The sequence below is a fragment of the Thamnophis elegans genome, chromosome 14, assembly GCF_009769535.1.
Source record: "Thamnophis elegans isolate rThaEle1 chromosome 14, rThaEle1.pri, whole genome shotgun sequence".
In the NCBI taxonomy this organism is placed as follows: Eukaryota; Metazoa; Chordata; class Lepidosauria; order Squamata; family Colubridae; genus Thamnophis; species Thamnophis elegans.
The window spans coordinates 49025194-49032399 of record NC_045554.1 but is presented as its reverse complement, the minus strand read 5'-3'; the positions used below and the strand labels follow the sequence as shown (position 1 = coordinate 49032399).

The 7206-nt window shown below is 49.2% G+C and overlaps 1 protein-coding gene across 1 annotated transcript in view; it reads left to right on the top strand.

Moving 5' to 3' along the window:
- Positions 1-3096: 3096 nt before the first annotated feature.
- ANKRD11 (ankyrin repeat domain 11) overlaps positions 3097-7206 on the top strand; it is a 111911-nt gene continuing 107801 nt past the window's right edge. The window contains exon 1 of the mRNA XM_032231194.1: positions 3097-3462. The gene's annotated coding sequence lies outside the window, so the exon portion shown is untranslated. The remainder of the gene's footprint in view (positions 3463-7206) is intronic.

The following is a 7206-nucleotide window of genomic DNA, read 5'->3' as shown; positions in this document are numbered from 1 at the left end:
GCAGCAGAATCAAATAGGGAAGTGGGAAATTTCAGCACCATGGCCAAAAGTGTATTTATTCTGGTTCCAGAAGTGGGTGTGGCGCTTTTGCATGTGGACACAGGGAGTTATTAAAAGGATGTTCACCAGTAATTCAGAGACTCTGAATTTGCGCACACCTTTAAGTCCTTTGGGTTCCTTCTGTTGCAGAAAATGACAGGCGTTAGACATCTCAGGATACAGGAAAAGTTTATTTGGCAGCCAGGTTCAGAAAGCGAGCCCGTGGCTTAGCATTGCAAGTTCTGAACAACCTTCATTATCGAAGCACGCGTTCTTATACATTCCCAAAAGCATTGCAACACGGAAATACTTAACTCATTTCTCAGTGGTTGCCTTGAGGAGAAAGCCTTATAAGGAGATGAGGGTCTTACTTCTCCTTTTGTTTCAGGTGTGGCTTACGTGTTATTAACGAACTTTAATTGAACTTTGTGGTTTGGACTTTTAACACGAGTTTGGACCTAGGGACGTTGGCGAGAACATCCTGCGGTTAGTGAATGGGGAGACTTCCTTTAAGTAACTTCTAACTCTCCCTGTTATTCTATTGCAAGTTCCAACTCTTGTCTATGTGACTTTTAATATAGAAGTGAAGGGGTTCTAAGAGGCTGTCCAGCCTGACCCAGTAGGTTTCACACTTAATGTCTAAATCTCACTTTACGGCTGCTTCATAAAAAGGCCCGGGAGTCAAGTTGCAGAAGAGAATTTGCTCAGTTGGGTAAGCAGGAGATATTTAATAGTTGAGCAACAGATTCAATGCAGTGTGGTTAGAAAATAAAGTTAGTTTAGGCAGAAATAATGTTAAAGCTGTGTTAACATTTTGTTTGAAGATCAGATTTGTAATGCTTGAGAGGCTTTCACAATTTCATTGAATAGAAACTTCACTGCTCTTCCCTAAATAAATGGTTCCCTTCTCCAACAACTTCCAAACAACAACAAACTTGCAAAACTTTCCCCTACGTTAATATCCCAGTAATCAACTTTGTGACAGACACAACCAGGATGTTGGCTGGTTTCCTCTGGGAGACACGAGTAAACTTGTGACCAAACCGAGAGCATAATCTACATGCCTATTTAGATAACTGGTCCTTAACTGAGAAACATTTGATGTATAGACATAAAATTCAACTAGATGGCTTTATTGACAGAAGTGACATTTTGAAAGTGATTGTGGAGGAAGTGGGCCAGGAGAAAAAAAATATCTGTCACTTGCATTGATAGGCATTGGCTTCTTATGGTGAAATACTGTAAATGGCTGCCTTGATTGGAGCTTCGTATGCTGGAAGGTTGAAGCATGTAAAATTATAAAAGGGTACTCAGGTCTGGTTTGGTTCTCATAATGCTTTTTCTCATAATGCTTTTTAACTTATTGTAGAGGATACTTATAATAGATTATTAGAATTACAGGGGTCTCCATTTTGGCTCTGAATCTGAAGTTTAATTGCAGCCATTCAGAGTTAATATATAATAGTATGCATTATCTTCTACTCTTTGAACGCTTGAAATGTAACCTTGAAAAAAAGGTGATTTCATGCAATCCTTTGAGTGGCAATAAAGCTTCCTTTGGGAACACGGCCAACCTCCAGCCATCCCACAGAGCCATGTTCCAGCTATGACATCAGTGGGGGATTTTGGAAGGATTTTTTTTCAAGTTGCTGGAGAATGTGAATAAAAAGAAATAATGGTGATGGGTCACGCAGTATGAATAAATGCAACGCTGCTGCATACGGTAGGCCACGTAGGACTTATTCTTTTAATTCAAATAATCTTTTAAAAAACTCCTAGATTTTGGGCATGGGATAGGAAGTTCAACTTCTGGGGCAATCACCACGTTCTCCACAATTGCTCAAGAGATCTTGGGCCATCAGTGGACAATCTTTTTGTCTTCCGAGTTTATTCTCCCCTCACAGGGAGGAACAGAACAAGAGAGGGCAGCCCTGGAATTCCTAACCCATAGAAATATATATGTTAAACGTTTCAAAGCCTCCTGGGAGTTTGTATTTGTATTTGATTATTTGTATGCCGCCCTTCTCCGGGAGGACTCAGGGCGGCGAACAATTCAAGGGGGGAAAAAAGGGGAACATAAAAGACAAAATACAGATAATAAAAGTAGACAACAGTCGCACAGCCATACAGTTTAATGTTGGGGTATGAATAGAGCCAGTTTGGTCTATGGGTGAAGGTTAACTGGGTGGAGGGTGGGTGGTGGAGAGTTTCAGTCCTGCCTTAGGCACCAGCCAGCTCTCAGCCCAGGCCACCTCACAGGGTTGTTGTGGGGAAATTAGATATGTTCACGCTTTGGTTTAGTTTTGGGGAAAAAAATAAAGGCGGGGTATAAATGTTTGGCAGTGGGCTGCGCTTGATGCCAAACGTGTGTGTGTGTGTCCGTGTCCCCATCCGCTTATTTTCTAGCACCGGGACTCTCCCAGCAATCCGGAAGAGCCCTCGACGCCCCGCGCTCCCGCTTGGCGGCTCGGCTCGGCCCGTGCCGGATCCGCCGGAGTTTCGGGGCCAGGTGCAGCCGCTGCTTTGGCGGAGCGCAGGGGAAGCGTCTCCCTGCCCGGGAGGGCTTGTCACCAAAGCCCCGGGCGCAGCCAGGCACTGGGGAACAGGGCGGCGCGGAGGCCGCCGGCAGCAGCAGCCGCATTTCCGGCCGGCGTCTCCCGTGCTCGGCCGGGCGGTGCCATCCCGGTGCGGGGCGAGGCGGCCCCTTTGCGGCGATCAGCCCCCCCCCCCCCGCCGGTTACCCTGGCAACAGCTGCACGGGGCAGCGCGGCGCCCCTCACGTGACCTCGGAGGAGACTGGCTAATCCGCCGGACTCCGACCAATCCCAGGGTGCCTCCCTCTCGCGCGCGCGCTCTCCCCTCCCCCTCCCCGGGAGAGCCCCTCCTCCGCACGCACTCACGTACGCGCGCGGGCACGCGCCCGCCGGGAAGAGGCCCGAGGGTCCTGGGACACGTCACGCGCGCTCCTGTCAGCGTCCGGGCTCCGCCTCGCCGCCTCGCTCCGTCGCCAGCCAATGGGGAGGGCCGTCTCATCGGGCCAATGGGGAGGGCCGGCTCTGGCGGCGGACGGGGCGGCGGCGGTGCCGTGAGGAAGGAAACGGCGCTGTCGGGCGGCCGAGCGGGCTGGGCGGCGGGGCTTCCGATCGGGCGACCCAGCGAGCCAGCGGCGGCCGGGGAGGCAGCGAGAGCCGCCGGGGAGGCGGACGAGCCATGGAGCGGGTGGGCCGGAGGCGGCGACGCCGGCACTGCTGAGGGCCCGCCGCTACCGCGCCGCCCCGCCCGCCCGCCCGCCGCCGCTGCTGCTGCTCCCTCAGGCAGGCGGCCGGGCCGGGCACAGGCAGAGAAGCTGCGAGCAGGCCTCGCGCGCTCGCCCTCGGGCCTCCCGCCGCCACGGAGAAGAGGCGGCCTCCGCCGCAGCGCCGGGTAAGAGCAGCGCCGAGGCCTCCCCTCCCCCACCGGCGGCCAGGCCCGGGCGGGCGGGGGGGGCCGCGGGGGCGCGCGGAGCACGTGGCCTGTGGGGGGGGCGGCGGCGTGGGAGGCCCCGAGTGGAGGCCGAGCGGCTCCTGCGGCGGGGCGGGGCGGCCTCCGGGGCGGGGGAGGGGTCGCGCGCCCGAGTGACAGCGGCTCCCTCCCAGACCCGCCGAGTGGGGGGCGGGGGGGGCTCTGCGCCGGGGCGCTGCGGGATGCCGAGGGCGAGCTCGAGGTCACCTCTGCGGCCCGGCTCCGCCGGAGCTTCCCCCCGCGCTCGGAGGTTGGCAAGCGCAGGGCCGCGGTCGGAGCCCCCCCCCCCCCCCCGCCAGCCCTGCCCGGAGCGTGGTAACGAGGCGGCCTGGCGACGAGGAGGGCGGCGGGGGTGGCAGGAGAGGCTGCCTCGGGAGTGGGGGGCGACGGCCAGCAGGACCGCGGAGGAGCCGGGGGGAGGGGAGCGGGAGAGCGACCTCCAGGCGGCTGCAGAGAAGGCGGCCTGTGGCGCCCCGAGCCGAGGTGGGTGGCGCAGGTGAAAGGCAGGCGCGGCTCCTGGGCCCCGAGGAAGAAGAGGGTCCGCCACCGCGGCGGGAGGCATTGCATTTGCCAGGGTTGGTGCGGAGACAACGTCTTGGTTTTGCTCATCTCCATTTAATATTTGATCATCCCAGCCAGCCTGGCTCTGCCTGTGTAGGGAAGCAGCCCTCTGCCAGCAAGGCGGGCTGAACTGCATTTATTTTCTTGTTTAATCTCTAAATCGCTCAGCCTCTTCCTTGGGCTCCCTCCTAAAAGGAGAAATAAAAAGCAGCTGTACGTCTTCAAACAGAATTTAAAGCCTCCCACCCACCTCGTCTCTTAAGGAGAGGATTGATTACATGTTTAGAAAGGCAAATCATCCCCCCCCCCCCAAGCCTTGAGGAACTGAGCCCTCTAATGCCCTCTGCCCTTTTCCCAGAGAAAGCAGCTGTCCTGCGAAGGATGTGTGCCTGCGGATTGAAAATCGGCCTCTTCATTGAGGCACAAGGACTGGTGTGTTTGGATCTGCTTCTCCTCTCAAAATCATTGCCCTGTTTTGATAGTTGCAGGAAGGAACTACGGTTCCCTCCCCCTCCTTTCCTATTTTGTATACAGATCTCCCTTGTCACAAGGAACATGGCCATCATAGAGGGAGCAGATCAGTCACTGTCTTTTAAAGCCAAATGCATCTCTGGGGATTTTTCTAGAAAGGGAATATGAACAGAATAGCCTAGTCAGGCAGGCAAAGAGGAGAATAACAATCAGCCGGGGAGATTTTCATGTTTGTGCTTGGAAATGTTACCAGAAATGTTCCTAGAAGTAATTCTGCTCTTAGGAAAAATGGAGTCTGCCTCCTGGATTTTGCACCTTTCCCCCTTTCTCTCACAGTTTTTGTATGTCTGCGGCCCTAGTTTTATTCTGGCTTTTGTTTCTTAATGAAATTCAAGAGACCCTCATTTTCGAATACGGTTTAAGTAAAGTAAAACTTATTTTGACTACCGTAGATGGCTTATATCTGGATAAGAAAGAGTCCCATTTTATGCTGAAAAGGATTTCTTAAAATGTTAGAGATGCTGCTAGTGATGAAAGTAGATGAAAAGTAAAATTCTTTGTCAAAGTCAAGAAATCTTTTACAATTATAGTAGGCATTGTGGGGAGACTGTTTGTGGTCAGATTGAGCAGCGATGGGGCACCGTTTTATGCAAGGACACAACAATTCAAAGTCCTTCCCTGGGGAATTGAGAGTGTTTTAGGATATAATTCTCTATGGACTAGAGATAGTCACATAGGCAACCCAGTATTTACTGCTCATGTAAACATTCTGCATTCTCTCTTAAAGAGTTAACTGGCTAAACCGGTTGAACAGGGCTGCATCTGGGGAGGCTGGGCTTGGGGACTGCCCTGGCTTTTGAACCTTAGGCCTTAGGAGCAAGGTTAGAACACTGTGCGCATTGTGGTTGCTGCATGTACAGTTGTGCTGAGTTATGGATAGCTGCATGCATAATTCAGTTCTCATGGCAAAGAGACATTAAGGCTTTGCTAAAAGCATTCTTACTTCTTGGGAATAGATCATTAAAGGCTGAAATTGCAGCACATAATAAGGGGTACCATGACCTGCTAGTGATGGCAGATAGCTGCTTATGGGCCGTGCTTCTCACCTAAATGTAGATGTTGAAATAATTACTTTTTGGCACATAGCTGTGGAGAGTCCCATTATGTGTTTCCCCCCTTGGTTTAAATACCAAAGAGAATAATAAAGGGTAAGTTGTGTAGATGAGTCCCAAGGGTGCTTTTTCAAAAGGCAACTTGACTTTGATTTTTCTTTGAAGACATTTCGCTTCTCATCCAAGAAGCTTTTTCAGTTCTGAACTGAAAGTCCAGTTGCTTTTTTGAAAAAGCACCTTTGGGACAATCATGACTGGGTGACTAAGAATCTCCATGGACTCTGCAGATGAGATATTTCTCCAGTAAATTTCATATAGTACCAGTTTGCCTTGCTCAAACCAGGTGTGCTAATATTAACTCTAGGATGAGGAGAGGCTGTTGTTACACACAATGGGTAGCTCTAACTCCATGGCGGAGGGGAGGTTCCAGGTCTCATTAAGATAATGTATATGTTCTGGGTTAATAGCATTCTTATGAGTATTAAAGTCTGAATTTAAGCATTTTTTTTCCAAATCACAACATTTTGTAAAAATTACTGTGAAGAACTTAATCATTAATATTTCTAGTTTTTGCCCTTCACAAAATAAAATGTCCGCTGATGTGGAAGATTCTGCTTTGACTTCTAGGAGAGGCTTCTATTTGTCAGGAAAGAATGGTTCCTTAGTGTGATCAGGCAGCATTAATCATACCGTATCATCAGTCTAGTCTCTTTAAGGGAGCCACATGTGTACATAACCACTTGGATTTTATAAAGTAGAGAGGAAATGTCTTAATGCTTCATATAATTTGCTTAATATTTTTCTCAAGCCTTTTTCTTAGCATTTGTAAACATAACATCAAAATACAATTTGTGTGTGTGGTACTGAATGTATGTTTAGGAGACAGTGAGAGAAACTGCAGTGCCAAAAAGGCAGTTTTGTATGTTAACCAAAATACAGGGACAAATAGGTTCAGAATATTTATGGCTACAGAACAGGGAGTGGAGTAAAAAACTGCATTGTCCTTTGATTCAAACTTGATATCTGCAGTATTGCTGCTGCTGCTGCTGCTACTGTGGGTTTTTAAAAATCCATGTATGTGTCTTTTAATTTTAATTGTTGTATTCACTATTTCTAATGGAATAGATTTTCTTGGTGTGGTTCAGTTAAAAAAAGTCTTAATGATAACCTTTAATCTTGCTGCTCTGTTCATGCAGTTTTCTAAATAAGCTTCTATTGTCTCACCAATACTTCAGGAGCATTTTGGGGAAAACATACAAAATGTATGTATAGTACAGCAGCAGTTTAAGAACAAAATGAAGCCAGATTTACTTACATTTTAATCAGAACATTTAATCATGATTTGGAAATTGCTATCAAGTCATATTAAAGGTGATGCTTTCTTGCCAAGAATAAACTTAGAAACCACACTGTAAATGGCATTTTAAAATTATTAGGCTGTTTCAGGGAGATATGTCAAAGTATTTTAATATCAAGTCTGGTGAATCTAGAATAAGTTGTTCAAGATTTAATCTACTGGAAG